Below are 15,217 nucleotides of genomic sequence, written 5' to 3'. Positions count from 1 at the left end.
TCTCATCCCATATTTAATTTTTTTTAGAAAATACATGGAAATCAACATTCAAAAAGAACTGGAGAAATCATAAAAAGTAATGATATTTTAATCCAGAAGCTCAGGGAAATAAAATGGTTTTACTTGAGAGGGTTAAACTGGATCTATACTGCCCTATATCTTAGGATCTGATCCCAAATTATCTTCTTATCCCACATTATCTGGCAGTGTACACTCATATAATCCAGTTCAAAGCAGGTAATCTGGGATCGGATCCTGGGATATAGGGCAGTATAGAATGGGCCTTAGATTTCAATCCTAAAGCCAGCCTTCCACGTGTTTTGAACTATAGCCCCCTCTAGCTTAATCCAACATGCCCAATGGCTAGGGATTGTGGAGGTTTTGATCTGCTAAACACATTATAGTGAGAGGATGCTTTGTTGAAAATAATGGGAGTTCCTAACAATCCTACCAGGTTGCAGTTTCACAGCCTAACAGCAAAACTTCAATGTTATGGAAGTCCCTGTCGGTGTTGAAGACATTACTTATGTCCCATATATCCCTAAAATTTTGTAGGATCCCAAATAGTACTGCGTGAGCATGTAAGGGATACTTTTATATCCACATGATCCACAGCCCTTTTTATTCGTCTGATGCATCATCCAAAAGGACCCAAAATTATATAAGCCATGGCACTGTTCCAGTTAACAAGCCTGTCATTGACATCAGTGGGAGGGAGAAAATTTAGCTCTGGGAATAAGAAAAGAAAAGGCTTCCTACCCATCTTTATTCTTGGCTGGCAGAACTCAGGAAGTGGCATTAGATTATCCCACTGCCACCTCCCTAGTTTTCTTCTAACAATGCTTTTATTTGCAGATGAATGGGCTGTGAGTAAATGGAAGATTGTACTCTTCTGTTCCCAGCCTTGATGACAAAATATCAGAGTCCACACCACATTAGTAGAATGAAACAATTCATGTGCATCCAGCTTTTTAGTGTGAAGTGATTCAGATTCCTAAACGAAACAAGCACATTTCATTTGTAAAATTCACCAGTCAGCAAGATGTTTGGTTACGAAGAACACTGTTATAAAACATGTCGCCATTGACTTGAGACAATGTGACATTAATTGGTAATCTTCAATGATCTGCCTCCAAAATGAGAGATAAGAGGGATGATTAGAATTACATTTTCTCACACAACCCCCCCCCCCTCCCATGCTATCTCTGATGGTCTTTACTAACTGGTTCAATTGTCTGGCAAGCATAACATTCATACTTTTTAAAAACTGGATTTTTTGTGCGTATTATTATGCTTGATGTGTGTTCACAGTGCTAAACCCAGGTTGTATGTTAACCTTTGACATCTCTTCTAAAATGTCTGTTTAAATCCATCAGAAAAAGAGAGTGAAACTGATTATAACATTTTGTACAGATGTAGAAGCCTTGGGTTATGTTGATTAAGTTGGAAATATACATATAGTCTCCCAACACATAATATGATTGTGAGCCATTACAAGAAGCAAGCTGTATATTCCAGGTGGCACTACAACATGTAATAATAACCAGCCTGGAACATTTTTTCATTAAAATTGACATCAGTAAAGTGAGCTGTTACACATCAAGAGAACATTTCAGAGTTGTAGCATCATCACAGAAAAGGCCTCGTCTTTTGTGAATAAATATACAGAATATGCCTTTTGAAGATGGTCAAATTTACAATCTCTGGTTCTTGGAAGTATGCTATCACACTTTTATTTGTTTAGGAAAATCTGAACACCTTTTCCAGAGGAAAACCTTTGCTGATCTGCTAGTGAATAAAAGTGCAGTTCCATGATCCCTGACAAGAACGTGGTCGAAAAGAGAATTCTAAAAGTAGGCCAGGGAAAAGTTTAATCTGTTGGAGCCAAAGTTTCATTCACATTGACAGGATTGAGGTATGGGAAGACCACTACAGAGAAGACCACTACAGAAAGAACAGCAAGAAAAATGGAAACTGCCCTGGCAGTTGTAGCATTTTCTCTACAGGTGACATGCATACACACCATTTCCCTTGTGTTACTAGTTCCAACCAGCCAGAACCCAACCTGAGAGGACCTCTTCATCTGATAGTTAAATGAGCTGCCAGAATTTTAAGACGCAGCTGAACACCCACCTCTGAAGCATGAGTTTTGGATATGCATTTTATTGCCACCGCATTTTGATCTTTGTACCATTTGTTTAGGTGTATGTATTTTATAGTGTTTTGTATGTTATGTACTTTATGTTGATATATTTTGACTGTGTTGTACTGCGCCTTGAGCCATTAGGAGAGGCAGGTAAGAAATGAAATGTATTATTATATATATTTTAAGGGCTAATATTTCAAAGTTATATACTGTATATCAAAAACATGATTTTGAAATATACTTTCTTCCGAGTGAACATAGGTATAGTAATGTGGCTGATTTAAGTTTGAAGGAATACTGCCATTTAAGTTATACAGGTGTTAATTGGTTTTTATTTGTAAGTTATTAAAATGTTAATTATAAATGGTGTATTAGTTTTGAATGGTAAATAATTCTATTTAAAAAGGAGTGAAACAAAACAAAATATTTTTTGATCAGCCAATTGGCCTTATCAAAACAGACAATCTAAAGACAACATACAGTATATGTCTAGTCAGAGTAAAATTACAAATATACAAGTACAGAGATAAAAAGTGGGCGTGGCCAACTTGTAACCGAATGTACCTTGATCTTTGGTGTATACATCAGATGTCCTCGTCCCCTTACACTGTATACCAATCTGATTAATATACTCTGATCTCCTTTTATCTGCTTTAAACAGATGGTTGTTACAATAGGGTTATAACCAGCTAGTAAAAATGTGGTTTTGACTGCTGTGCCCCAGCTCATTTTATTACAAATAAAAGGCCATAAATATTGTTTCCTTTCTTTTTCGTGTAATATATACTTCAGGGGCCGCCACAGATAGAGTCTTTTTTGGGTGGGATATTATTGAATGTACCATGTCTCTCATAGGAGTGAAAGAAAGAGAAGTCAAATGCCTTGTAAATGTGTTTCCAGTCAAAAACAGTAGATCCAGTCTGGTTTTGGAAGATAAAAAGGTCTGTTCTGGTTAATACTTGGATGGGATATTGCCAACAAATACTAGGTGCTGTAGAATATACAGGTTGGTTATCCTTTATCTGGAAATTCAAAATCAAAGACACTCCAAAATCCTAAATTGTAAACATGAGTGGCTGAAATAGCTTTCTAATGGTGCAATGTACAAAAATTCGTTTCATGCATACAATGAATTTCAGTCATGTGCATACGGTATAAATGAAACATAGTTTCATGTTTAGACTTGGGTCTCATCTCCAAATACGGGTATTCTGTAACCTCCCCAACACCCAGAACATGTCTGGTCCCAAGCATTTTGATTAAGGTATACTCAACCTGTATTTCAGAGGCAGGAACAGGAAAAACCAGTATTCGCTGCCTAAGAAAATTATATGAAATTCATGGAATCACAATAGGTCAACCTCAACTTGAAAGCACAGATATATACACATTGTAAAATATAGTTGTGATGTAATCTTTAAATCACAGTTAATGTTCAAAAGCATGCAATGCCTTTAAGGGACTCCATAGGCAACTGAACTCCTACTTCTCGGGTATCTCAGTTTTCTGTGCAGTGATGCAAGTGTGCTTCCTGTTGATGTCATTCCTCCAGTTATTCTATTGCTGTAACTCCAGTTTAGTGGTTGTGAAACATGGTATATTTTTGTGACGCTAACCATGATTTTGTTTACATGGTAGTTCTTGTCTTGTTTACAATAAAATAAAGGAATCTGAAACATGTATTTTATTTGCTTTGGGGATGAAAATGGGTAGAGAAGGCTGAGCAAAGCTAGGAATCAAATGGCAGAGAGAAACTTTCATTCATGGTATAATGTAAATATTAAATGCCTAGTTTAAATATTAGTTAGCATGAAATTCATCTTATTTCAGCAAGACTCTTAATGTGTTTTTATATACTAAAGATTTAAAGATGACATTAAATAGAATTTTCACTGCTATTTTTTTTAAAAAAAATCATTGAACTGTTACAATAATACATGCAGTGGACTAATGAGGAATGTGAAGACTCTTTAATATGCTTGACTGTTCAGATATATTTGTATTGTTTATAATTAAAAACAGTTATTCCCAAGTTAGTCTTCCAACTTGGGAATAAACAATCTATAAATAGTTCTATAGAGGTTTTTACGTGCCCTAATGCTCAGAGAGATGCCTAAAAAATGCCAAGGAGTACAGCTGTACTCAGCTGCTGCAGCAGAAACAAGAGTTTCTGTTCACATTAAAAGGAGATGTCATATGTGTTTTGTCTACATTTATAAAACTTGATTAAAACACATCAAATGCATGAATGAACATTGAGTTTGTGTCTTCAAGTCACCTATTGACTTATGGCAACTGCCTGACCTTTACAGGGTAATCCTCAGAGGTAGTTTTGCCAGTTCCTTCTTGTGTAATATAGGCTATCTATTGACTGCATTATTGTTTTATTGTATCTGAAATTGTTATTGTACAATTTACTATTACAATGTCTTTAAACTTTGCTAAATCGCATATTATAAGGCTTATCCTTAAAGGTGGCTTATATTTTATATAAGAAGTATGAACATTGTTGTGGGTGAATGGGATTATAAATAATGACATTCAAAAATAAAGTAGAGAAAGTACAGGCAATGCAATTATTCATACCAGTGTTGACATTTTGTACTTGTTCTGTTTATGTAATGTCAGCTTTACTTGGTAGTCAGTCCTTGTTTTTCTTCAAACCAGATCCTTTTCCTTCTTCACATCCACTAACATAGGCATAAAGGATTTTGTTCATTCTTGTCAGGAGCCAGATAAGTTACAAATTGGCACAAGAGAATTTACATGCAAGATGTAAGCAGAATTTCATTTTTTTATATAGCTCCTTGTAGTCCCAAAATACAGTGAAAAATACATTTAAATTTTAAAATAGCCACAACACAAACTATATTGAGATATCAATAGAATTGGAAGAAGCAACATAGAAAAAATGTGGTTCCTAGTCTATTGAAGAACTGCTGTTTTACATATATAGTAGTGAGGCTGGTGTTTTGCAAGATCTTTAGCCTTTTCTGCAAAATAATGCTGATGCCTATCAAACTACAATTCCCATGGAACAGGAAATTGGTTGTTCACAAGGCAAGACACAGACATTTTGGTCCCCATGCTATTAAAAGCCCTGTACCATTGCTGACAAAATGGATGGAAAACTGCTGAGAAATCCCTTTCATCCATTTGGATTACTTTGCAAAACTATTTTCTACAACAAACTATAATTTAAAAAACCAATCTTGGCTTACCGTTATGTAGGAACACAATCAGTGTGGGGCACTTCAGATATAGATAGATAGATAGATAGATAGATAGATAGGAGGACACCATAAAGACTATCGAGTCCAACCCCTATTTATTATGCAGGAATACATAACCAAAGCACTCCTGAGAGATGGGCACCCAGCCTCTGCTTGCAAACCTCAAGAGAAGGAGACTCCACCACTTTCCTAGGCGGCATATTCTACTGTTAAACAGCTCTAACTACCAGGAAGTTTTTCCTTATGTTTAGATGGAATCTCTTTTCTGTAGTTTGAATCACAGAAATGTATCATAACTATATATTATTGTAGATAAAAGATACGTTCATTTCCCTCCCAACTAGTAGATATAGTACAGATTCTTTAAATAATCAAAAAGATGCTTTATATGTACAATTAGGATGCCACTCCTTGTGACATTGTGGAAGAAAAGCCGCTATTCTTCCATACCTGATCATTTAAGAAGTATTGTTGAAGCACAGAATATGTGAAGGATCAAAGGTTCCCCACTCCTGCATTGCTCATTTAACAAACAATATAGACATTTGATAATCTGAGACAGATTTAACTATTTGTATGTTATTTTCCCCCTTTACTACTTTGAATATGTATTATGGCTTCTGCCTAAATCCTTCTATAATTCCTAGCAACAATGGGTAAACCACTACAAAATTCCTAATCTAGTTTTTTTTTCTATTGATATTTATTCAGTATTAGACTGAAAGTCATCATATTCTTTCATTAAAGGGAAGGGACCAGACAATGTGGCCGCTCTAGTTGGGACAAGCCATTGGATGTAAGCCTTAGATCAGGGATCAGAAGGCTGATCCCTTCCCAACCACACATTCCTCTACAAGATGTGGAGGAAAATCCCCAGCGTTCGTCACCATTGACTATTCTGCAAAGAATTGCAATCTATATTTGTATGAAGAGTCATGTAGTTTTTCACTATTGCATTATAATTTAATTATGCAGTAGAGTTTCACTTATCCAAGACTCGCTTATCCAACATTCTGGATTATCCAACACATTTTTTTAGTCAATGTTTTCAATACATTGTGGTATTTTGCTGCTAAATTCGTAAATACAGTAATTACTACATAGCATTACTGCGTATTGAACTACTTTTTCTGTCAAATTTGTTGTATAACGTTATGTTTTGGTGCTTAGTTTGTAAAATAACCTAATTTGATGTTTAATAGGCTTTTCCTTAATCCCTCCTTATCCAACATATTCGCTTATCCAACATTCTGCCGGCCCGTTTATGTTGGATAAGTGAGACTCTACCAGGCCCGGCCCAACACGGCATGCTGGCCACGCCCCCGTGTTGGGTGCCACCTTCCCAGGAGCGCTATTGAGCCCCTGGGAGGCGGGGCCACACCTGGTGGAGGCGGGGCCATGTGATGCGGAGGCGTGGCCAGGTCTGGCCCCGCCTCCCACGGGGCACGCCATGGCGCAGCCAGGCCAGGGCGCACCCCGCGGGAGGCGGGACCAGCCACGCCTCCCACGGCGCGCACCCGCTGCAGCGGGAGTCCTTTCAGGCTGCGCCAGGGCGCGCCCCACGGGAGGCGGGGCCACGTCTGGCCCCGCCTCCCACGCCGTGCACCCTGGCCCCGCCTCCCACGCCGCCCGTGCCGCAGGAGGCGTGGCCTCCCATCGTGGTAGGCGGGGTTAGGGTGCGGGAGGTGGGGCCAGTCCTGGCCCCGCCTCCTGCGGCGCAGGGGAGGGGGCGCAAAAAAATATTTGCGTCCCCCTTTGAATTTCCTCGGGCTGGTCCTGGACTCTACTGTACTTATATTGCTCAGTTTGGCTTTCTTGTTTGTATGTGTGAATATGATATTTGCAAGGTGATACTGTAGCAAAGGAAAAAGTTGAAATAGATTGTTAGGTATCTTATCAAAGTATGCCTGATAGAAAAACAAATGCCATCAATGTCTCTCATTCAAAGCTCATTAAAAAAATCACGTTGCCCTTCGGTTTTATCTGGTATTTGTTTGCTGCTTTGTATCCGTCTCCCCTGTTATTATTTCTGATGTTTCCTCTAGACTTGAAATAAATATATGATTCTTGTGTACATGACAAATGATTTATTTTCATTGTGTTTGTATATGTGCCTCCAAGTCTTCTGTCATCTTATGGTGAACCCATGAATTTCATAAGGTTTTCCTAAGCAACAATTGAGGTAGTTTTGCATGCTTAATGGTTGGCAGGTTACATCCTTTAGGCAAATTCATTGATGGTTTGCAGCATTTGAGAAAATTCACAGGACAATCACACAGTAGCATTTTTGCTTCTGTAACTATAGGTTTGTAAGACCTGTTAATAACAGGATGTCTTGGAGATCTCTTTTTTGTAGAGTAATCATTAAGTTGAAGCTGACATGCTAGCAGTTAGCAACTAACAATGATTTAAGGTTAAAACCTTATGGTTAAATAACAATTACTACCATCCCATGGTCATTTAGAAATGCAGTGTAGGAAGGAGTAGATTTACATTTTAAAACATGGCTGAAAATTGTAAATGATCACGATCCAATTATCTCACGAGGAGGCAGAAAGTAGGTAAGCCTGTTGGTGTATCTCTAGGTGGCTGACATTTGATAGGTTGTGGCTTCCTAATATAGTATTAATAAGAAACAAAATTGTAAGTGTACAAAAGGTTTCATGGCTCTGTGACCTTTTCTGGGAATCATAGCATTGCTCTCTTGGAAAATATGAATATTAGATGTTTGTAGAAGTCCACTATCCAATTCTAAGAATTTTGTGTTGTCTTTGATCAGTACATCCATTTTCAGAATATACGCGTATTTAATTTGTTAGATTCAGCAAGTAATTGGCATGGCCCTCTAGGATACCACCAGGTGTTTGCAACAACTGCTACTTCACATCCAATATTTGTGATTTCAGGATTCTAGCAAGAAAAGTGTCATCCCCCTGAAGTCTTTCCCTCTGTGGTCTATCTGAATCTAGCCATTAGACTTAGCCTAGATCTACACTGCCCTATATCCCAGGATCTGATCCCAGATTATCTGGCAGTACAGACTCATATAATCAAGTTCAAAGCATATAATCTATTATTTATTTATTATTTGTGGTACAGTAGAGTCTCACTTATCCAACATAAACGGGCCGGCAGAACGTTAGATAAGCGAATATGTTGGATAATAAGGAGAGATTATGGAGAAGCCTATTAAACATCAAATTAGGTTATGATTTTACAAATTAAGCACCAAAACATCATGTTATACAACAAATTTGACAGAAAAAGTAGTTCAATATGCAGTAACGCTATGTAATAATTACTGTATTTACGAATTTAGCACCAAAATATCATGATGTATTGAAAACATTGACTACAAAAATGCGTTTGATAATCCAGAACATTGTGAGACTCTACTGTATTTATAACTGCCCTTCTCATCCCCAAAAGGGACTCAGAGCTGTTCACAGTGTTGGCAACAATTCATTGCCCTTGATAAAAAACAGTATAAAACATCAAAATTGACCCTCCCCTAATAAAACATTAAACATTATTAAACACATCACATAAAATAACATCATATATTACACAATATCACACATAATCTAGGACCAGATATTGGGATATAGGGCTGTGTAGATCCAGCCCTAGATCAATGAGTTCTGTGATCATAGAGGTAGCAATCCCTGAACAATCCCACACCCTTTGTACTTATAGTTGGTAAAATAACTGGAGGATTGACATTCTTTACATTCTCATACTTATTCTGACAAATGGTGTCAGTGTGCTTTTGTGTAAGGGTTGCAGGGAGGACACGCAAGGAAGAAAGACCAGTTGCATTAGTGGAAAGTAGTACTAATATGACATCAGACCATTATACTATTTCAGCCATATGTTCCAAATAGCCTTTATTATCTTTGAAGTAGGAAGATCTAGCATAATGTATTCAGTAACTGAGAATATAAGAAATTCATTGACCCCGTTAATTTTTAAAAAGCCCATTATTACCAGTTAGCAGCAATGACTCCTTGCTTACCTCTTTCTGTAAAAAATGTACTGATTCTTTCATATGGATTAATATTTGTCTCAAAGCTCAGCATTAATTAGGATTCTCTCTATAAACTCTATGCAACATGGCTACAGGGCTATTGTGTTTTGTTAACTGCATGGATCATTGAAATGTATATGGTTCGTAAATGAAATCTCACCACATACTCTATATTTAACAGTTTGATTTTTCTGTACATATGTGAAAAATAATTATGCAGCTTATCCTAAATGGTATGATCCTGTTATTCTAGAAAAGAAATAATGTTGTGCATAAAGCATGCCACTAGGCGGTGTCTCAGGTTTAATTATTTTCCAGTAATGTCAGAGGTGACACTTGAGAAATCCTAGCAATTACAGTTATATAGGTGTGGTATGTATAGCTCTATTATGCAACTTTATATTTTAAATGTGTTCTAATTACTTTAACAATCAATTTGCAGGAACTGCCAACTTCCAGAAGTGATTACGGCTGACTAGCATTTAATCGGTAAGTATATATTAAGATTTTCTTTTAACTTCAGATTGAAAATTAGTACTTTTCTACTTGATATACAATATTTACTCGAGTCTAATGCGCCATCAAATCTAATGCACACCTCAATTTTCAAAACCTTGAAACCAAAAAAAGTATTAGTTGCTGAATGTACTGTGATAGCCGCAAAAGGTGCACTTTCTATAATTTAAAACCCAAAAGCTTCCAGCAATGTGGAAAAAAACCCTGGGATGCAGTGGAATGAATCCACTTTAATTGCCTTAGTTCAGTGGTATGGAATCATGGAGTCTGTAGTTTCACAAGGTATTGACTCTTCTCTGCCAAAGACTGCGGATGCCTCACCAAACTACAAATCCCAGGACTACATAATATTAATGGCAATTAAATGAGAGATGATGTCTTTCAAATAGGAGGTCCAGGTGTAGCTCCTGAAGCAGCTTCCCCTTTTGCTTTGGGTCAATGCTAAAATTACCATATGATGTGAATCTAATGTGCACCTTATTTTTGAAGAGGTTATTTAGCCAAAAAAGGTGAGCATTAGATCTGAATAAATAGAAGGTATGTTATTTATAAAAAGTAATTTAACTCATAAACATTTTCTGGTCTGTGATGAAAAATAGGCAATGGCTGAGATCCTACATTAGGAAATCTGTAGTTGAGGAGTGGGAGGGCAAGCAAGATGATAGGGGAACTATTCAACTATTTTCCTGTAGCTGGACATACTGTGACAGACATCTGCTAAGACATCAGGGAATCCTCGTAAGATTTCTGTGGATGACATGCCTGCAGCACTTGCAGCTGCAAGAAAACGGCTAGATGTATTTCCACTCATCCCTCTACTCTCCAACAATATGGAAATAATAATATTGGGTTATATGTGTTGATTACTAAATTAGTCTGGGAGAAGATTTTAATTGTTGCATGGTTAGGACAGAATTATGCCCCACTCAACTATCGTACAAGTGAATTTCAGTGGTGTGTGTCCAATTAACACTATAGTAATCCACAAACAGCATGCCAGTCAATATTTCTATGTTCTCTTCTATGACTTAGAATATTTATTCATTCACTCACCAGAAAAGAGCAATATTCAATGTAACAATATGTATGTATTCATTCATTTTAAACTCCTTTTCTCCCACTCCTCAAACAAAAAGGTTCTCAAGCAATTTGCATGTAATCAGTTTAAAAACAAAACACCGGCCTGCCTGTATGGCTGCAATATAATAGACATGACACAAAAAGATAAAGCAATAGGGAAGGAAAAGGCAGGTGTTTTTTAAACAGTACGATTAATACTGGACAGTGTTCAGAGTTACTTAATAAACTGATGGAGAAAGGGGACACTTAATTATTGGCTTCATTACATGTATTACTTAAAAACAATCTACAAAAGTTCAACACATTTGTATTAAAGATTGTAAGCATACTCATTATTGCTTGTCCCCAAGTCAATAAATAGTCTGGAAACTAGCTTTGCACAGTGGCAGTGTCATAGCCAATCAGGTAAATCAGAGGTATGATTATTGCTAAATTATAAATAGTCTGGAAGCCTAGTGAGAATCTTTCAAACTTGGTTCAGTATTCAAACCTTTCACAGTGTTGCAGAGGAATTATAGAACAATAGAACATGTGTTTTTGCGGGCCATAAAGTGGCTTTCTGCATCCAAAAACATCTTGCACAAAGACAGTTTTCTTTTCATTGTAGTAGTCTGTTTTTCTATACAGAATAAATCCACCACTTTGAGACTTTCAAATATTGGGAGAACCCTTCTGAGGAAAATTTGTGGAGAAAACTACCATAGTTATCAGCTTTCCACATCCAAGGATAAAACAGTTAAGGATTTATATCCCTAATTTACAGTTCAACTTCTAAAAATGGAGAAAGGACTACTTTATAGTAAACTTAATGTATAATGGGGATCAAGCAGGTTTCAGGTTATAGAAAACTATTATGTGACATCCTTGAGATAATAGTTGCATAACACTTGGAAAGGAGAGAGAAATGTTTATCTTGATGCCAACATAATTAAATAACAATGTCAAGAGAAACCTGAGGTAAGAGAAGATACTTATTTATTAATGTGCCTTACTCAAGTAAAGGAAATGGGGAACAGATACCCTCACTAAGACAATGAAAGAATTTGAACAGCAAATTAACATAAAATCTTGTTTAAAACATTAACCAGAGTAACATAGTTGTGCTTTAGATGAAATATGAGTGAAAGGAGTATCAAAGGAGAGTGTGAAGATGGTAGAAATTAAAAAATAATCTTTACATGAATTTCTACTGTTGAAGCTTATTGAAGAGATGCTACCCCCAAGGCTTCTTTTTCAGAAAGAGCGTTTGAGAAACTATGTCAAATGGAAGTAATAAAGTTAATTAACAAATGGCTCACTTAAGTCATATCTCTGTATATGGATATCTTTCTCTGTTGTTATAAAAATATTTTGAATATGTCATAGAAAGTAATTGAAGTTAAACGTCTTCACACATTGTATAAGTATTTTTTCCTAGCCAGAATGCAGCAGCTGCTCTTATTTTAATTACTGAAGTTTAGTACATGAGCCAATGCTAAATACCAGTATGACTAACTGATTATCCATAGCTCTGTTTAATTCCCCACAAAAGGGAACAGAATTAGTGTGCAAATGAGGAAGATACTGTCCTTCATGACTAATTTGTAAAGATATTTAAAAGTTTTCAGCAAGCAAGTGGATTTTTATGGCAGGATGCCTATTGGGGGTGAGAAGAAGGCATTTGGATGAATGTTCTGTACTCTATTGCTGAGACAATTTCCTTTTCAGGGGTTTTTAGTGTTCCCTGTGAAGGGGACTATCACTATCAGTTCAGTGTATGCCCATTATCTGAACCAGATGTCTTTATGCAACACCTTTGATATTGTTTTATAAAATATGACCAAGACAGGGACTTTTAGAAATTGGTTGTTGATGGATATACAGGTGTAGATAGTTAACAGCCTGTCAAAACATTTTTATAAGGCTGAGCAACTTGTTATCTTAAAAAAATAGTGAAGCATGCTGAGAATACTCAAGAGAATGAACCTATATCTGAGCTTCAGGAGAGGCCTAAATAAGTGTTCTGAGTAGAACAATTACTGCTTAAGGATTTAAAGAAGTGTGAATTTCATCCAAATGCAACTATTGTAATTACTCAGTTACTATAGCTTACGTGCCAGATTCATTCAGGCTGCTAAACAAAGAATTAAGAAGGAACCTTGTGGACAATGAGGCAAGGATGAAGAGCAGAGACCTCAAAAGGACAGTGAAAAACATGATTTTCTCGTTTCAAGTTACACAGCTCTTTTGCATTCTTTTGCGGGACCTTTATAAAAACAGATATACTATATACATAACTAACGTTTTACGCATGAAAACTGAAATGTATAGTCAGATGATATCAGAATGTGGTCACAAGGACAAAAGTTATTAATAAGGAAGAACACAAGCTAAGGAATCCTGCATTTACAGGGAAGATCAAGATTGTGTGCCCCTCAAAAAGTAAGTTTAGTCCCAAACAGTATTGCTTTTGAGTTCTTTTTGTCATAGTGAAGTAATTTGAGGCTAAAGGGAAATGTGGAAGGACTGGAAAAAATTGGAACATTTTAAAACCAGCTGAAAAACTGGAATGAAAGGTATTGAGTCTGTCTCCGTCAAATCAACTGGGTAGGCTATGTGTGCAATATGCTTAGTAAATTAACACTAAAGTTTAGATTTCCAATGTAAATCTTAAATATAGTTATATTACAAAAATAAATAACATTTTAAAAAATGTGTCATTGTGCTGGTACAGCTGTACCAGAACCTTCTATTTTACTTTCTTGCTGCAAATGTTTGCAGCCATAGGACAGGCCACCTGTCAATCACCATTAAGTTTGGTTCCGCCCCCTGTTCAGGGCTCTGGGAGGGAAGGAGCCATTTTTAAGTTAGTCTCTCTTAGGAAGCTCAGCTGTAGGACATAAACCAGCTCGTCCCGTAAAAGGCTTCCTATTTCAAGAATACCAGGGATAAAGACCTCCAGGGATAAAGACCACCAGGGATAAAGACCACCAGGGTTAAAGACCACCGGGGATAAAGAGCACCAAGGTTAAAGAACCCCAGGGATGTTGACTGTCCAGGGATACAGAACAACAGCACAGAAACATCTGCAAGCCATTGGCTGGTAGGTCCACTCAACAACCAGACGCACTTGGAGTTGGCAGTGGGTCCCAGACTAGCTAGGCCCAGATAACAGATAGCCTGGGAGGGGTTATAAGAGGGTTTTCACAGTTATTCAAAGCCTATCGCCTGTCCTGTGGGACAAGACTCCTTGAAGATTTATTATTTGTTCATCAATAAAGACTTGGTTATTTCTTTAACGACTTCAAGGCCATCTTTTCAGGAAAATTCCTCGACGACCCTTCTTTAGGCCCCTGGCTTCCCGCTGGGCGTAAAGCGTATGTCCTATATAACAGTCAGTCAGTCACAGGCCCAGCGCGTGACAGAACAGTCATGCATAATTTTAAAGAATAGATGATTGTTTTTATTATTTCATTCTTGCCAGTATCTGGTCAGGTCACAGTCTCCCATTGTAAATTGGACAAATGCATAACCTGCTCTAAATAACCAGTCACAACTTATGCTGCTGTTGAAATTACATTTGTGTTGAAAAAGATACTATTATAACTATACGTAGCACAGTTCATTCTTCTTTCCTTAAATTCACAGAATGGTTAGTATTTTAAAATAAACAATGTTGGTTTGTTTGTTTTTATTTAGTGACAGTATCTATACACATAATAAAGTGAAAATGTGTCTGTGTGTATGTAGCTGGTGTGTCCGCTTATACAAACAGAGTCCCGCCTCCACAAACAGCTATAGCTCCCACTGAGCAGGAGACACTCATGGCCCTCCCTCCACTGACATTGCAGGTTATAGAGAACACCATGAACATGTCCAAGAGCCCTGCCAGTGTCCTCCACAAACGCCATACTGCCCACCACCCAAGTGAAGGCTTTCATTCAGGGACAGTCTCATCCTAGAATTTCTGTTTTACTTCCACCAAAGACACCTCCCAGGGTTCCTTTCTCTTTCCATTGGTATGGAATTTGCATGACCCCCGCCCACTGCCTCTCCCTTAACCCTTTCCTAAGGCACACAGCAAACAGAGGAATTGATCAGCAACTGAGCATTCTGGAGGGGGTTAGGCGATTGACACCACAGGATTGGAATTTGTAATTCACCCTCATCCAGAGAGCACTGTGAACCCAACCAATGATGGATCTGGACCAAACTTGCCGCATACGCTAATGGAGC

The 15,217-nt window shown here is 37.4% G+C and overlaps 1 protein-coding gene across 2 annotated transcripts in view; it reads left to right on the top strand.

Annotated features, from left to right (window-relative positions):
- The window catches only part of lrrc8b (leucine rich repeat containing 8 VRAC subunit B), a 54,599-nt gene that overhangs the window by 4,390 nt on the left and 34,992 nt on the right, over positions 1-15,217 (top strand). For both annotated transcript variants that reach the window (XM_008109283.3, XM_062978036.1), the window contains one exon: positions 9,849-9,895. The gene's annotated coding sequence lies outside the window, so the exon portion shown is untranslated. The remainder of the gene's footprint in view (positions 1-9,848; positions 9,896-15,217) is intronic.

This window comes from Anolis carolinensis, chromosome 4 (genome assembly GCF_035594765.1).
Source record: "Anolis carolinensis isolate JA03-04 chromosome 4, rAnoCar3.1.pri, whole genome shotgun sequence".
NCBI lineage: Eukaryota > Metazoa > Chordata > Lepidosauria > Squamata > Dactyloidae > Anolis > Anolis carolinensis.
Note: the sequence above shows the minus strand (reverse complement) of the source record. Positions and strands in the feature narration are given on the sequence as shown.